Source organism: Salmo salar, chromosome ssa19 (assembly GCF_905237065.1).
Source record: "Salmo salar chromosome ssa19, Ssal_v3.1, whole genome shotgun sequence".
In the NCBI taxonomy this organism is placed as follows: domain Eukaryota; kingdom Metazoa; phylum Chordata; class Actinopteri; order Salmoniformes; family Salmonidae; genus Salmo; species Salmo salar.
The window spans coordinates 67,682,252-67,697,068 of NC_059460.1; the positions used below are offsets into that span (position 1 = coordinate 67,682,252).

The 14,817-nt window shown below is 42.4% G+C and overlaps 1 long non-coding RNA gene across 1 annotated transcript in view; it reads left to right on the top strand.

Annotated features, from left to right (window-relative positions):
• LOC106579438 (uncharacterized) overlaps positions 1-14,425 on the top strand; it is a 49,935-nt gene extending 35,510 nt beyond the window's left edge. Inside the window, exon 3 of the long non-coding RNA XR_006760779.1 lies at positions 13,364-14,425. This is a non-coding gene — a long non-coding RNA (uncharacterized lncRNA). The remainder of the gene's footprint in view (positions 1-13,363) is intronic.
• Positions 14,426-14,817: the final 392 nt, after the last annotated feature.

Consider the following 14,817-nt stretch of genomic DNA (forward strand, 5'->3'; position numbering starts at 1 on the left):
CTGACAAGGTGTCGTTCTTCTTGTCTCTGTTTATTGAAGAGTGAGGATCTTAGCTGTCCCGTGACACTTCCTACGGCTGCCATAGGCTCTCAGAAGGCGGTAAAATACTGAATCGTGGCTTTGCAGGCTCTGGCTGAAACAAAGTAGCGCGTTTGGGTAGTGGCTGGTTACAGTACTGTGAGACTCAGGCTCGTACCCGCATCGACCGAAAGCTTTGTTTTCTTTCCTCTGTTTAGCTAAATGGACATTCCCGGTCGGAATATTATCGTTTTTTTATGAGAAAAATGGCATAAAAATGGATTTTAAACAGCGGTTGACATGCTTCGAAGTACGGTATTGGAATATTTCGATTTTTTTTGTCACGAATTGCGCCATGCGCACGACCCTGATTTACCATTTCGGATAGTGTCTGGGACGTACAAACAAAACGCCGCTATTCGGATATAACGATGGATTATCGTTTATCGTGAATGTTTATCGTGAGTAATTTAGTAAATTGTTAGCAAATTCCCCGGAAGTTTGCGGGGGGTATGCTAGTTCTGAATGTCACATGCTAATGTAAAAAGCTGTTTTTTGATATAAATATGAACTTGATTGAACAAAACATGCATGTATTGTATAACATAATGTCCTAGGTGTGTCATCTGATGAAGATCATCAAAGGTTAGTGCTGCATTTAGCTGTCTTCTGGGTTTTTGTGACATTATATGCTAGCTTGAAAAATGGGTGTCTGATTATTTCTGGCTTGGTACTCTGCTGACATAATCTAATGTTTTGCTTTCGCTGTAAAGCCTTTTTGAAATCGGACAGTGTGGTTAGATTAACGAGAGTCTTGTCTTTAAAATGCTGTGAAATAGTCATATGTTTGAGAAATTGAATTTTTTTTATTTTTGAGGAATTTGTAATTCGCACCACGCCTATCATTGGATATTGGAGCAGGTGTTCCGCTAGCGGAACGTCTAGATGTAAGAGGTTAAGATCTGGAGACTGTCTAGGCCACTCCAGGACCTTAATGTGCTTCTTCTTGAGCCACTCCTTTGTTGCCTTGGCCATGTGTTTTGGGTCATTGTCATGCTGGAATACCCATCCATGACCCATTTTCAATGCCCTGGCTGAAGGAAGGAGGTTCTCGCCCAAGATTTGACGGTACATGGCCCCGTCCATCGTCCCTTTGATGCGGTGAAGTTGTCCTGTCCCCTTAGCAGAAAAACACCCCCAAAGCATAATGTTTCCACCTCCATGTTTGACGGTGGGGATGGTGTCTTGGGGTCATAGGCAGCATTCCTCCTCCTCCAAACACGGCGAGTTGAGTTGATGCCATTTTGGCCTCATCTGACCACAACACTTTCACCCAGTTGTCCTCTGAGTCATTCAGATGTTCATTGGCAAACTTCAGACAGGCATGTATATGTGCTTTCTTGAGCAGGAGGGGCCTTGCGGGCGCTGCAGGATTTCAGTCCTTCACGGCGTAGTGTGTTACCAATTGTTTTCTTGGTGACTATGGTCCCAGCTGCCTTGAGATCATTGACAAGATCCTCCCGTGTAGTTCTGGGCTGATTCCTCACCGTTCTAATGATCATTGCAACTCCACAAGGTGAGATCTTGCATGGAGCCCCAGGCCGAGGGAGATTGACAGTTCTTTTGTGTTTCTTCCATTTGCGAATAATCGCACCAACTGTTGTCACCACCTCACCAAGCTGCTTGGCGATGGTCTTGTAGCCCATTCCAGCCTTGTGTAGGTCTACAATCTTGTCCCTGACATCCTTGGAGAGGTCTTTGGTCTTGGCCATGGTGGAGAGTTTGGAATCTGATTGATTAATTGCTTCTGTGGACAGGTGTCTTTTATACAGGAAACAAGCTAAGATTAGGAGCACTCCCTTTAAGAGAGTACTCCTAATCTCAGCTCATTACCTGTATAAAAGACACCTGGGAGCCAGAAACCTTTCTAATTGAGAGGGGGTCAAATACTTATTTCCCTCATTAAAATGCAAATCAATTTATAACATTTTTGACATGCGTTTTCTTTATTTTTTTGTTGTTATTCTGTCTCTCACTGTTCAAATAAACCTACCACTAAAATTATAGACTGATCATTTCTTTGTCAGTGGGCAAACGTACAAAATCAGCAGGGATCAAATACTTTTTTCCCTCACTGTAGGTACAGGAAAAATGGTGGACATCTTGAAGCAAGTGGGGACAGCGGAATGGGATAGGAAGAGACTGAATATGTCTGTAAACACCAGCAAGCTGGTCTGCACATGCTCTGAGGACGCAGCTAGGGATGTCATCTGGGCCGGCAGCCTTGAGAGGATTAACACTCTTAAATGTCTTACTCACGTTGGCCACGGAGAAAGAGAACCCTCAGTCCTTGGTAGTGGGCCTTGTTGGTGGCACGATTTTATCCTCAAAGCAGTCGAAGAAGGTGTTTAGCTTGTCCGGAAGCAAGACGTCGGTGTCCGTGACTTGGCTGGTTTTCCCTTTGTAGTCCGTGATTGTCTATAGACCCTATCACATACATTACCATTCAAAAGTTTGGGGTCACTTAGAAATGTCCTTGTTTTTGAAAGAAAATAAAAAAATGTGTCCATTAAATAACATAGGTGTAGATATTTATATGTTGTAAATCACTATTGTAGCTGGGAACAGCAGATTTCTTTTATGGAATATCTACATAGGCGTATGGAGGCCCATTATCAGCAACCATCTCTCCTGTGTTCCAATGGCATGTTGTGTTAGCTAATCCAAGTTTATAATTTTAAAAGGCTAATTGATCATTAGAAAACCCTTCTGCAATTATGTTAGCACAGAAAACTGTTGTCCTGAAGAAGCAATAAAACTGGCCTTCTTTAGACTAGTTGAGTATCTGGAGCATCAACATTTGTGGGTTCGATTACAGGCTGAAAATACAAAGAAACAAAGACGTTTTTTCTGAAACTCGTCAGTCTATTCTTGTTCTGAGAAAGGAAGGCTATTCCATGCAAGAAATTGCCAAGAAACTTAATATCTGGTACAACGCTGTGTACTACTCCCTTCACAGAACAGTGCAAACTGGCCCTAACCAGAATAGAATGAGGAGTGGGAGGCCCCGGTGCACAACTGACAAGAGGACAAGTACATTAGAAGATATCCCAGTCCACTTGTTCAAAACATTCTTGAAGCATGGATTCCGGTTGGTCAGACAGGCATTGAATAGACCTTAGCACGGGTACTTCCTGTTTGAGTTTCTGCCTATAGGAAGGGAGGAGAAAAATGGAGTCGTGATAGATTTGCCGAAGGGAGGGCGGGGGAGGACCTTGTAGGCATTTAGAAAAGTTGAGTAGCAGTGGTCCAATGTTTTACCAGCGCGAGTACTACAGTCAATGTGTTGGTGGAACTTTGGTAGCGTTTTCCTCAAATTTGCTTTGTTAAAATCACCAGCTACAATAAATGCGGCCTCAGGATATGTGGTTTTTAGTTTGCATAAAGTCCAGTGTAGTTCTTGGAGGGTCATCGTGGTAGCGGCTTGAGGGGGAATATACATGGCTGTGACTATAACCAAAGGGAATTTTCTTGGGAGGTAATATGGTCGGCATTTGATTGTGATAACATACAGAAACGCAAGTCCTTTTGTTCACCCGACCTCGAATACCTCAATCACACCATGAGAAGTTAATCATGAAGGATACACCCCCGCCTTTCTTTCCGTAGAGTTCTTTATTCATGTCTGCGTGATGTACTGAGAACCAAGATGGCTGTATGGAAGAGAGAGACATTTTTATGTTACAGAGTACGTTCCAATCCCTGATTTCTCTGTGGAAGGAGATGCTCGTCTACTTTATTATCCAGAGACTGAATAGTGAGTAATATACTCGGTTGCGGTGGATGGTGTGCACGCCTTCTGAGTCGGACTAGACGTCCAGTCCGACTACCTCTTCTCCGCCGGCGGTGTTTTGGAGCAGCCTCTGGAATAAGTTCGATTGCCCTGGGCGGTATGAACAAAGCATCCAATTCAGGAAAGTCATATTCCTGGTCGTAATGCAGTTGAGTTAGCGCCGCCCTGATATCCAAAAGCTATTTCCGGCTGTAAGTAAGAACACAAAACATTTTTTGGGCTACCTCAAATAATTGCTTTTCTGAAAATGCCATAGCCTATCGCTCCCCACCCCTGTGCATCTAGCACATTAGCTGCTTGAGCATCCAAGCACAGTTAGAAAGAGGAGATGTAGAAAGTTTAATACACAGACTAAGTTAGCAAAACAATTGCTTATAATCATTGGTAAACACTCCCACTATTAGGTAAAGTTGATCTACATGAAAAGTTAATAAATAAATAAATGTTTTATCCTAAAATGAACCTAGGCCTATTGAAACAGTTTTGAGAATTATTTTCTTTCATGATGGTCTTCATCTATAACCGTTAGTTACACAGTTATTAAATTACCGTCACAGCCCGACTTTTAATGGAATAGCCTGAAATGTTTTTTCAGCTCTGATGTACTCGAGGCGTAGTCTATAGGACTTATTTTTTTGTATGTATTCATTCAGGTTCACAGTGCGGACCAAACTGAAGTCCCCGTACCAAACAGTTCGATAAGAATACGTGTGCCATTACACCCTTACCCCATACTCCTACCAGAAGCCACTGTTCAATCCATATGGAAAACGGTAAAGACGTCTGGTTGAATTGCAGAGTCTGGTGTATCGTCTGTAAGGCAATTCTCTGTAAAAACAAAAACACAGCATTCCCTGATGTTCCTCTGAGATTAAAGCCTTGCTCTGGGTGGGGTAAAGGAGAGCTGCTGGGTGCCCTCTGGTTGTCAGGATGTGCAGGCTGTAGGCCCTGTCTTAATGAAGTGTGTGTGAAGTACTAATCACACCATGCTCTACCAACTGTGGCTCAGTTGGTAGAGCATGGTGTTTGCAACGCCAGCATGGTGTGTGCAAAGCCAGGGTTGTGGGTTCGATTCCCACGGGGGGCCAGTACAAAAAAAAATGCATGAAATGGATGCATTCACTACTGTAAGTCGCTCTGGATCAGAGAGCGTCTGCTAAATGACTAAAATGTAAAAGTTTATGCCGATGTGTTGAAACCGACCGCACAGAGAACCTGGGTTTTTCTCTCCCTGACCTCAGGCATGTTTTAAACACTGGGTTCACACACACACACACACACACACACACACACACACACTCACTCATGAGCGTTCACATACATTAGCATATTCACTTGCATGTGACAGACACACACACACACACACACAGACATGAGCTTATTCACTCGCATGCATACACTGTCATAATCTCTGTTTGCTTGACAGGGACATAGGAAAATGTCCCTCTCCACAGGGTAAACACTTGTTAGAGTGTGGGACCCTTAAATGGATACTTTGAGATTTTGACAATGAAGCCCTGTATCTACTTCTCCAGAGTCAAATGAACTTGTGGGAAAAAATGTTGGTCTCTACGTGCTGTTGGAAGGAAGTTGCTAACTAGCCCTAGCGCAATTGCTAAGTAGCATTAGCGCAATGACTGTAAGTCTATGATAACAGCTAGAATTCTCGCTGTTACCATAGTATTGTGCAAATGCTAGTTAGCATTGGCTCCCGAAATTACCTCAAATTTCCTTCATACTGGACGCAGAGGCATAAAAATGGTATCCACGAGTTCATCTGACTCTGGGGAAGCAGATAAAGGGCTTCACTGACACAATCCCAAAGTATTCCTTTAAGTGCCGCAGACCAGCGCAAACACACAAACACTCCTATCTCCCAACACACTTCTCTCTCTCTCCTCTCAGCAGTGTCTGTGGTCTTGCTGGGCTTTAATTTGTGCTGTTTATTGAAAGAGTGTGTTTGGGCTTGGCGACATATTGCCAACCCGCTTTCAGAGAAGGAGAGACTGAGGCCTTCTCCTCCTCTATTGTTACAAGTCCCAGTTTGACAGCAACCAGAATAACAGATTCCCTCTGGAATAACACACACATATGCACGCACACACAGACACTCCTCTCTCTCCATGTGTCTACCTTCCTGTGTCCGGCGCACGCCCTCTTATTCGTCTCTCTGTCTCTCTTTGACTGGTTGTCAGAGGCAATTTACGTATGCTCATCAAAAATGCCACTAACTCCTAGGTCTGGCTAAAACACTAATGCGCTCATCCTGAGTGGATCATTCTATCCCTTCATCCTGAGAGAGATCACTCCTCCTCACCTCTTCTTTCCTCTTCTCTCCAAATCCTCATGTCGGAGCCGAGATGGGAGGAATGGAGAGGATGGATGGAAGTAGTGGGAGAGTCTAAGCTTAGAGCTGTTTTAATTCAGTGAGACGCTTGGTTTTAGTCTGGATCTGTGGCACCTCTCTGCCTTATTAACGTCCCTTTAGATAGATATTGTACTGATCAACGTTGATGAAACCACATGAAATGGACCCACCCTGGGTCCACAAATCAATCTTGTATGTTGCTTTCTTGGCCAGGGCTCACTTGAAAGAGATATTAATCTCAATGTCACTTAAATAAAGGATACATGAATAAAAACTCTGCTGCCTGCAAATTACCAAGCATCCTCTCTGCACCATGGAGGAGTCCCAGAACCCCTCATCTCGTCCTGACCCTCTCACTCCAGAGACACTACTCTCCCCTCTTTACCCGTGACATCTGACCTGGAAGCAGTTTTCCCTCTCTGCGGCCCTGTCAGTGGACGTCCGGTGGCCCAGACGAACCGAGGGGGTTTGGAGCAGCTCAGCAGGCAGGAGCCCTGGAGGAGAGAGAGAGAGAGGAGGGATGGATGGATGGATGGATGGATAGATGGATGGGGGGAATAAATGAGCGAATGAGGGAAAAGGGAAAGAGACGTGTTTATAAGAGGAGCGGATGTTTGGATTGTCTGACAGATGGGAAGAGCGAAAGAGAAAGCGAGACCTGGTCTCCTCTCTCTTGTGACAGCTCTGCTCAGTGTTATTGGCAAGGTTAATTCGGCAGCTAAAAGCCTCTGCATCTATCCTCCAGCTCTGTTTATGACTGGCTGTCTGAGTCCAAAATGGTATCCTATTCCCTACATGGTGCCCTATTTTTGTTAGGGCTCTGGTCAAAAGTAGGGCACTATATAGGGAATAGGATGTCATTTGGGGCAAAACCACTGTTTAGTATTCTCTCTGGTCTCTGCTTTCCTCTGGCAAAATAACTCCATTCTGCTGTCAACACTGTGATAGACAGGCACAGGAATGTCACACAGTGTCCCCGCTAAAATCACTAACAGAGCTCCATCCGCTTTTCAATGCCAGATAGCATATTGCTAACAGCGCCATAGAGCTCCATCCTGTCCTCAACGCCAGGGCCCGTTTAAAAAAAAAAAAAAAAGTGCTCATCTAGGATCAAGTCCCCCCCATGTCCCTACAGTGGGGTCTGAAATGATTGACACCCTTAATAAAGATGCGCAAAAATGACTGTACAAAATATAGAATTAAAATACTGAGCTATATTGTATGTTCAAAAAATTGGGAAATAATTTATTTTATACAGTAATTTTTGCTCTTCTTTATCAAAGCTGTCAATAATTTTCCAACCCCACTGTAATTTGATTCAATATGATCTAAAAAGACTAAACTGATCCTACATCAGCACTCCTACTCTGAGGCCCTTTTTAAATACGGGCTCAGATATGTTTCAAGTTTTAATGTCATGTGCACAAGTACAGTGAAATGCCTTTCTTGCAAGCTCTAAACCAAATAATACAGTAATCAATATCAATGTAGAACCAATAGATAGATTGATTGCATTGTGTCCTGTCAGTCATCCCAAACATGAGCCCCTTTGTCTCATTTTGGGTGTTAATGTGAATATGAAAATGTTACATAACTTATTTACTCTTGTGAAGCCACAGGTGCACATATTAAAGTTGTGAGACATTGCAGATTTATTTATTTAAAAAGTTGAATTTAACGTAATAGATTTCAACAAAACAGCATTTTAGAGCAGATAAAAAAACAGAGGAAAACCAAGTGTTTAAATAAAATGTGAAGCAAAACTGTGAATTCAATGTCTCACTCTAAATATAAGAGGAGAGCAAAAGAAATAGAAATTGGGAGCCCAAGAGCTAATTCCAGTGCCTCCCTAATGACCCAGTGGAAATACTGTATTATTGAATAACATGTGCTGAGCTGTGGAAGAAACAAATGTTCACTGAAGTCAGAAAGCATCCAGAGTGGCCATTTGGCACCCTCTCTTCTCCTCTTCCTCTTCTCCACTCCTTTCATAATATTCATCATGGACTGTGAATGGATTTAAAGGATTGTTAGGGCTCTGTATCTAGATCACACTAATGCCCTACAAGTGGAAAAGTAAGTGGGCAGGTTATCAAAAGTCATGACATGCCAAGACTATATACAGCCATGGCCAAAAATATTAGCACCCTCTCACTTTTTTCTTCCAAAAAACTGTTGAAATTAGAAATTATTTTGGTATCCACATACAGTTGAAGTTGGAAGTTTACATACACTTAGATTGGAGTCATTAAAACTTGTTTTTCAACCACTCCAAACATTTCTTGTTAACAAACTATAGTTTTGGCAAGTTGGTTAGGACATCTACTTTGTGCATGACACAAGTAATTTTCCAACAATTATTTACAGACAGATTGTTTCACTTATAATTCACTGTATCATAATTCACTGTATCACAATTACAGTGGGTCAGAAGTTTACATACACTAAGTTGACTGTGCCTTTAAACAGCTTGGAAAATTCCAGAAAATTATGTCATGGCTTTAGAAGCATCTTATAGGCTAATTGACATCATTTGAGTCAATTGAAGGTGTACCTGTGGATGTATTTCAAGGCCTACCTTCAAACTCAGTGCATCTTTGCTTGACATCATGGCAAAATAAAATAAAATCAGCCAAGACCTCAGAAAAAAAATTGTAGACCCCCCTTTCAAGTCTGGTTCATCCTTGGGAGCAATTTCCAAACACCAGAAGATACCACGTTCATTTGTAGAAGCAATAGTACGCAACACCATTAGTGTCACGGGTGTGCGTACTAGTAGCGAAGTCAGGTGCAGGAGAGCAAAGAGTTGTGAACAGGCGCACACTTTATTTAGGCAGGAACAAACACCAGATGGCTGCAAGGAGGGACTGGTGCACTTCACAAAATAGATGGCATCATGAGGGTGAAAAATTATATGGATAAATTGAAGCAACATCTCAAGACATCAGCCAGGAAGTTAAAGCTTGGTCGCAAATGGGTCTTCCAAATGGACAATGACCCCAAGCATACTTCCAAAGTTGTGGCAAAATGGCTTAAGGACAACAGAGTCAAGGTATTGGAGTGGCCATCACAAAGCCCTGACCTCAATCCTATAGACAATTTGTGGGCAGAACTGAAAAAGTGTGGGCGAGCAAGGAGGCCTACAAACCTGACTCAGTTACACCAGCTCTGTCAGGAGGAATGGGCCAAAATTCAGCCAGCTTATTATGGGAAGCTTGTGGAAGGCTACCAGAAATTTTGGACAGAAGTTAAACAATTTAAAGGCAATGCTACCACATACTAATTGAGTGTATGTAAACTTCTGACCCACTGGGAATGTGATGAAAGAAATAAAAGCTCAAATAAATCATTCTCTCTACTATTATTCTGACATTTCACATTCTTAAAATAAAGTGGTGATCCTAACTGACCTAAGACAGGGAATTTTTATTAGGATTAAATGTCAGGACTAGTGAAAAACTGAGTTTAAATGTATTTGGCTAAGGTGTATGTAAACTTCCGACTTCAACTGTATGTATGTCTTTGGTTTGCAGATGAACAAAACAAAAACATCTGAATAATTGACTAAATGTTAGCTTTTTCTATAAGGAAATCCTAAAATGGACCGGACAATATTATTGGCACCTTCTAGAAATAGTTTGAAATAATATGATTTCAAGCAGGTGATTCTCCTTTACTTTGGAATTGAACTCACCTGTGGTGAGTTGCCAGTGCCCGCAATATAAAAATTACTCATTCAACTAGTTTGAATAGAGAAATGGACTCATTCTCCTGTTTTGTGTCACTGTGTTTACCCCAATTAGCATGGAGAAAGTAAAGAAAATCTGAGAATTTTCTGAGGTCAGACACCATTTTAGCCAAGCATGGACAATCTCAAGGCTACAAGTCCATCTCCAGAGACCTTGATGTTCCTGTTTCCACCGTATGTAATGTTATCAAGAAGTTTAAGGCCCATGCCACTGTAGCCAACCTCCCTGGACGTGGCCACAAGAGAGAACTTATGGAAGATTACAGTGAAGGATTGTTTGAATGGTGGAGAAAGCACCTTGATCAACTGCCACACAGATTCAAGCTGATCTTCAGACACAAGGTACGACAGTTTCAGCTCACACCATCTGTCGCGAACTCAATGAAAGGGGTTATATGGTAGGAGACCCAGGAGGACCCCACTGCTGAGAAAGAGACATTTTTTTTATTTCACCTTTATTTAACCAGATAGGCCAGTTGAGAACAAGCTCTCATTTACAACAGCAACCTGGCCAAGATAAAGCAAAGCAGTGAGACAAACCAACAACATAGAGTTACACATAAACAAACATACAGTTAATAACACAATAGAAAACACACAGTGTGTGCAAATGTAGAAGAGTAGGGAGGTAAGGCAATAAATAGTCCATGGAGGCAAAATAATTACAATTTATCATTAACACTGGAGTGATAGATGTGCAGATGATGATGTGAAAGTATAGATACTGGGGTGCAAAAGAGCAAGAGAATAAGTAACAATATGGGGATGAGGTAGTTGGGTGTGCTATTTACAGATTGGCTGCGTACAGGTACAGTGATCGATCGGTAAGCTGCTCTGACAGCTGATGCTTAGACATAAGAAGCCCGACTGCCAAAACACACCCGAACATGCCAAAATCCTTCTGGGAGAATGTCCTGTGGACAGATGAGACCAAATTATAGCTTTTTGGTATAGCACACCATCTCTACGTTTACAGAAAACAAAATGAAGCCTTCAAAAAAAAAGAACACCTTCAGTACAGTCAAACATGGAGGAGGTTCAGTGATGTTTTGGGGTTTCTTTGCTGCCTCTGGCACTGGGTGCCTTGAAAGTGTGCATGGCATCATGAAATCAGGAGAATATCAAGGCATTTTGGAGCGCAATGTCGGACCCAGTGTTAGAAAGCTGGGTCTCCGTCGAAGGTCATGGGTCTTCCAGCAGGACAATGACCCCAAACACACTTCAAAAAGTGCTCAGGAAAGGTTCAAGGCAAAACGCTGGACTGTTCTGAAGTGGCCAGCAATGAGTCCAGATCTAAATCCCATTGAAAACTTCTGGAGAGATCTGAAAACAGCAGTTAGGAGAAGGTACCCTTCAAATATGGGAGAACTGGAGCAATTTGCACAAGGGGAGTGGGCCAAACTGCCAGTACAGTTATTTTGACCAAAGGTTGTGCTACCAAATATCAAGTCTAGGGTGTCGGTAAATTTGTCATTGCCATTTCTGGTTTTTTTTCTGATTTTTAATGGATATTTAAAAAAAGCAAAGGTTATGTAATATTAACAGTGAAATAAAGTACTGTGGAGACCAAATACTTTGGCAATTTCAAATTATTTTTAGGAAATATTGTGAGTTACTTGAAAAAAGTGCAAGGGTGCCAATATTTTAACCCACGACTGTATGATAGTAGTATTTTCCGTCTCTCTGTTAGTCCATCTCCCTCTGTCTCATAGCTCTTCAGCTGGACAGCAGAGATGGGCTTTAGTGGCGCGTAGTTGGGTGGATAGTTTGAGAAATTCAGTGAAATTGGGCGCTATAAGAGAACGCACACCATACAACACCCTCAACTTGGCCTATCTCTAGCTGGGAGAGTAAAGTAATGAAGAGGGTGGCGGGTAGTTTTTTTCATCTGTTAATCTCAATCATAACTCTCCTTCTGCTTCGCTCATGTGTTGCTACGGGGCTGTACCACCTGTGTGGAATCCATGTTTGTCTCCCTCCTGGCTGGTGCTACAGTACATGTGGCTGAATGGTCATTCTACACCACAACTTGATAGTGAAATGGCCATTGGTGGTCTACTGATTGATAGACTGATTTAGGCCCTCAAAGTGTGCGGGTTGTACAGTATCGGCCTGATTCCTATAGATACAGTAAGCGTGCACAATTAGAACTTTGGCGTATATCATTCATTGATGTCAATGGGATACTTGCAAAAGGGGAAAAAATAGTTAAGGGGTTCCTTAAGGCACTGTTCTTGGACCTCTTGAAATTCTGGTTCCAGTTGTATTTCATGGATCTGAAGTCAGAATATGGCCTTTTATGCGTGTGTAGAAAGGTAAACCCAGGAGACATGATATTCCCCAATGCCCTGTGCCTCCTTTCTGACTGTTGGCACTGCTGTGCGTTAACTGGCAGGAATTACCAACCTCTTCACCCTTTTTTCCACTCAACTCTCCGAGGACCATTTTTAGCCCTTCGAACTTTATTACTTTTCAAAATAGTACTTTCCTCACTGGTCTTCAGGGAACTCACTAGCAGCCTTTATGACTGAGCACCTAATGAGACTCCTGCCAGGAGCGAGGCATTGTAAACAACCCAAACTCAGACCAACGTGCCTCTGTGTCTCCAGGTTTAGGAGTATGGGGAACTGGGGCTGAGGAGATGGAGGTTATGTATGCTCTTGGTGTGATGGTTCCTGGATTCCTGGAACAGTTGCCCATGGTCTAACAACCTGTCCATGCCAACAGAGGTGTATGAGAGAAGGCAGCGAAGTAGAAGGCCCAGTTCTCTGAAACGAGTGTGTTGTGTGTCTGCGTTTGGCTATGTCTTGTGATTGGTTTGAGCCTGTTCATAAGGATGTAACATTACAGAGTGTTCCAGTCCCACTTTAAAGAAGTTAAACTTATAAATAATTTTTATAGCATAAAATCTTCATAAGCACGACATAAATGCTTCACAAATCTATAAGAGTATGTCATACTTTATAAATAGTGTATAAAGGGTGACTTAACAATTACCAATGCAGGGTGATTTGCCAAATGTGACATAACTATGTTTACACACCATTTATAGAGTATTACATATGCTTATATATGTCTTGTGAAGCATTTATATAGTTCTTACGAAGTCTTTAAGTATGTTATATAAAACTTCATTTAAAGTGGGACCAACGTTCCAACAGAAATGTTTAGTGAAGAACATATAGTAGTGTCTGTCATGTAGAATAGGGAATCATGTTCTATCAGTCTATTTCTATCATCAATCTTCAGAACGCTTCGCATCACTGAATTCACCTCTGGTCTGTCTGTCTGTCTGTCTGTCTGTCTGTCTGTCTGTCTGTCTGTCTGTCTGTCTGTCTGTCTGTCTGTCTGTCTGTCTGTCTGTCTGTCTGTCCAGGTGATACACAAGTACTGAAGGACCTGGGTCGTTCTCTGGTGCTGTACGGACAGTCTTGCCCTATGCCCAAAAACAGAAGGGCTCCAATGACGAGAGGTAGAGCAGTACGCCGGCCTGATGGGCCAGGTATGCGCTGCGAGGATCCTGCTATACCGGGCGTAACCCACCGGGGGCGCCACCGCCACCCTGCACCGTGATCCACTCTGCACCAAAATACACCTACCAGCAATGTGTCTGTCTAGGGTCATATTCATTAGGCACCAAACGGAAGAAAATGGAGTGAAACAGAAAGGGACTTGTCAAATAGGAAGCGCTCGTTTTCATTTTCCATTGCAAAAGGTTTTGGCGATGGACTGCCCTTATGAATACGACTCATGTGTCTCTGTCTGTCCCGCTGTCTTTGTAAGTATTTTCCGTTGCTTCACTCTACAATAGCCTCACAAAGCTTAGCTCTACAACACATAGGCCGAACCAGCGCACTCAAGTATATTGCACTCACCTGCTGGCCTGGTCGATGCTATTATATCTGAATCATGTTTGATAATGTCAGTTTTAGCCATAATACGAAAGGTTTCAGTTTAACAACATTTGTTCTTTATTTAATTGTGAAGTATCAATACCATTGATTAAGACTCGGAAGTCTTGATTACAGGGAAGATTAATTTCAGTGTAATTTTGATTTCATGATGTTTGACTTTCACTCTTTTCACACTGAAAGCAGCAGTAGCCATCACCTTATGTTACAGCAGGGCTTCCCAACCCAACACGACATGGTTGTCCTCAGTACTGATTTTGGATAAGATAGGGAGGATATGTACTGATCTAGAATCAGTGAAGTTAAGGTGAATCTGAAAGCTGCTGCTTCACTCCTATGTGGATTGTTCACAAACCACACTGAAATGAACATGGTCTGGTTGTATCCTGTGAAGCAAACATTTCTGTGTGCTTCATTTCTATGCTTGTTTTTTCTGTCACTGATTTGTATTGCTTTATTTGCACTTTTATTATTGATACTGTTATTTTGTTTAAAAGAAATAAAGTGATGAAGTATTGAATTTCTTATTTAAGTTTGTCTCTCTAAGTGTAAAGGATGTCACACTGCTTGCTTAGCAAGTACCACTTCCTCCCGATTTGGCTCATATGTGCTGCGAACTTGGGACCTCTGCCACACAAACACACGTGGCCGTCCTCCTCAAGCATCTTAGCCGATCGCACCACCTCAAAAGTTAGCTAATGATGCGACGCAAGCGGGACACTTAAGGATAAGGAGTAAGTTTCACACATCCCCATGTGCTACATGAGAAAATAATGTTACAGACCAGCCTGCAAGGAACCGTGAGAATGGGGTTTTAGGGGCATTTCCTTGAATGGACAGACAATCCATTCCAAAGCACACAGTGTGAATTCAACCTCATACCCAAACACAAATAGAAGTGTAAATTTGCACAGACTGA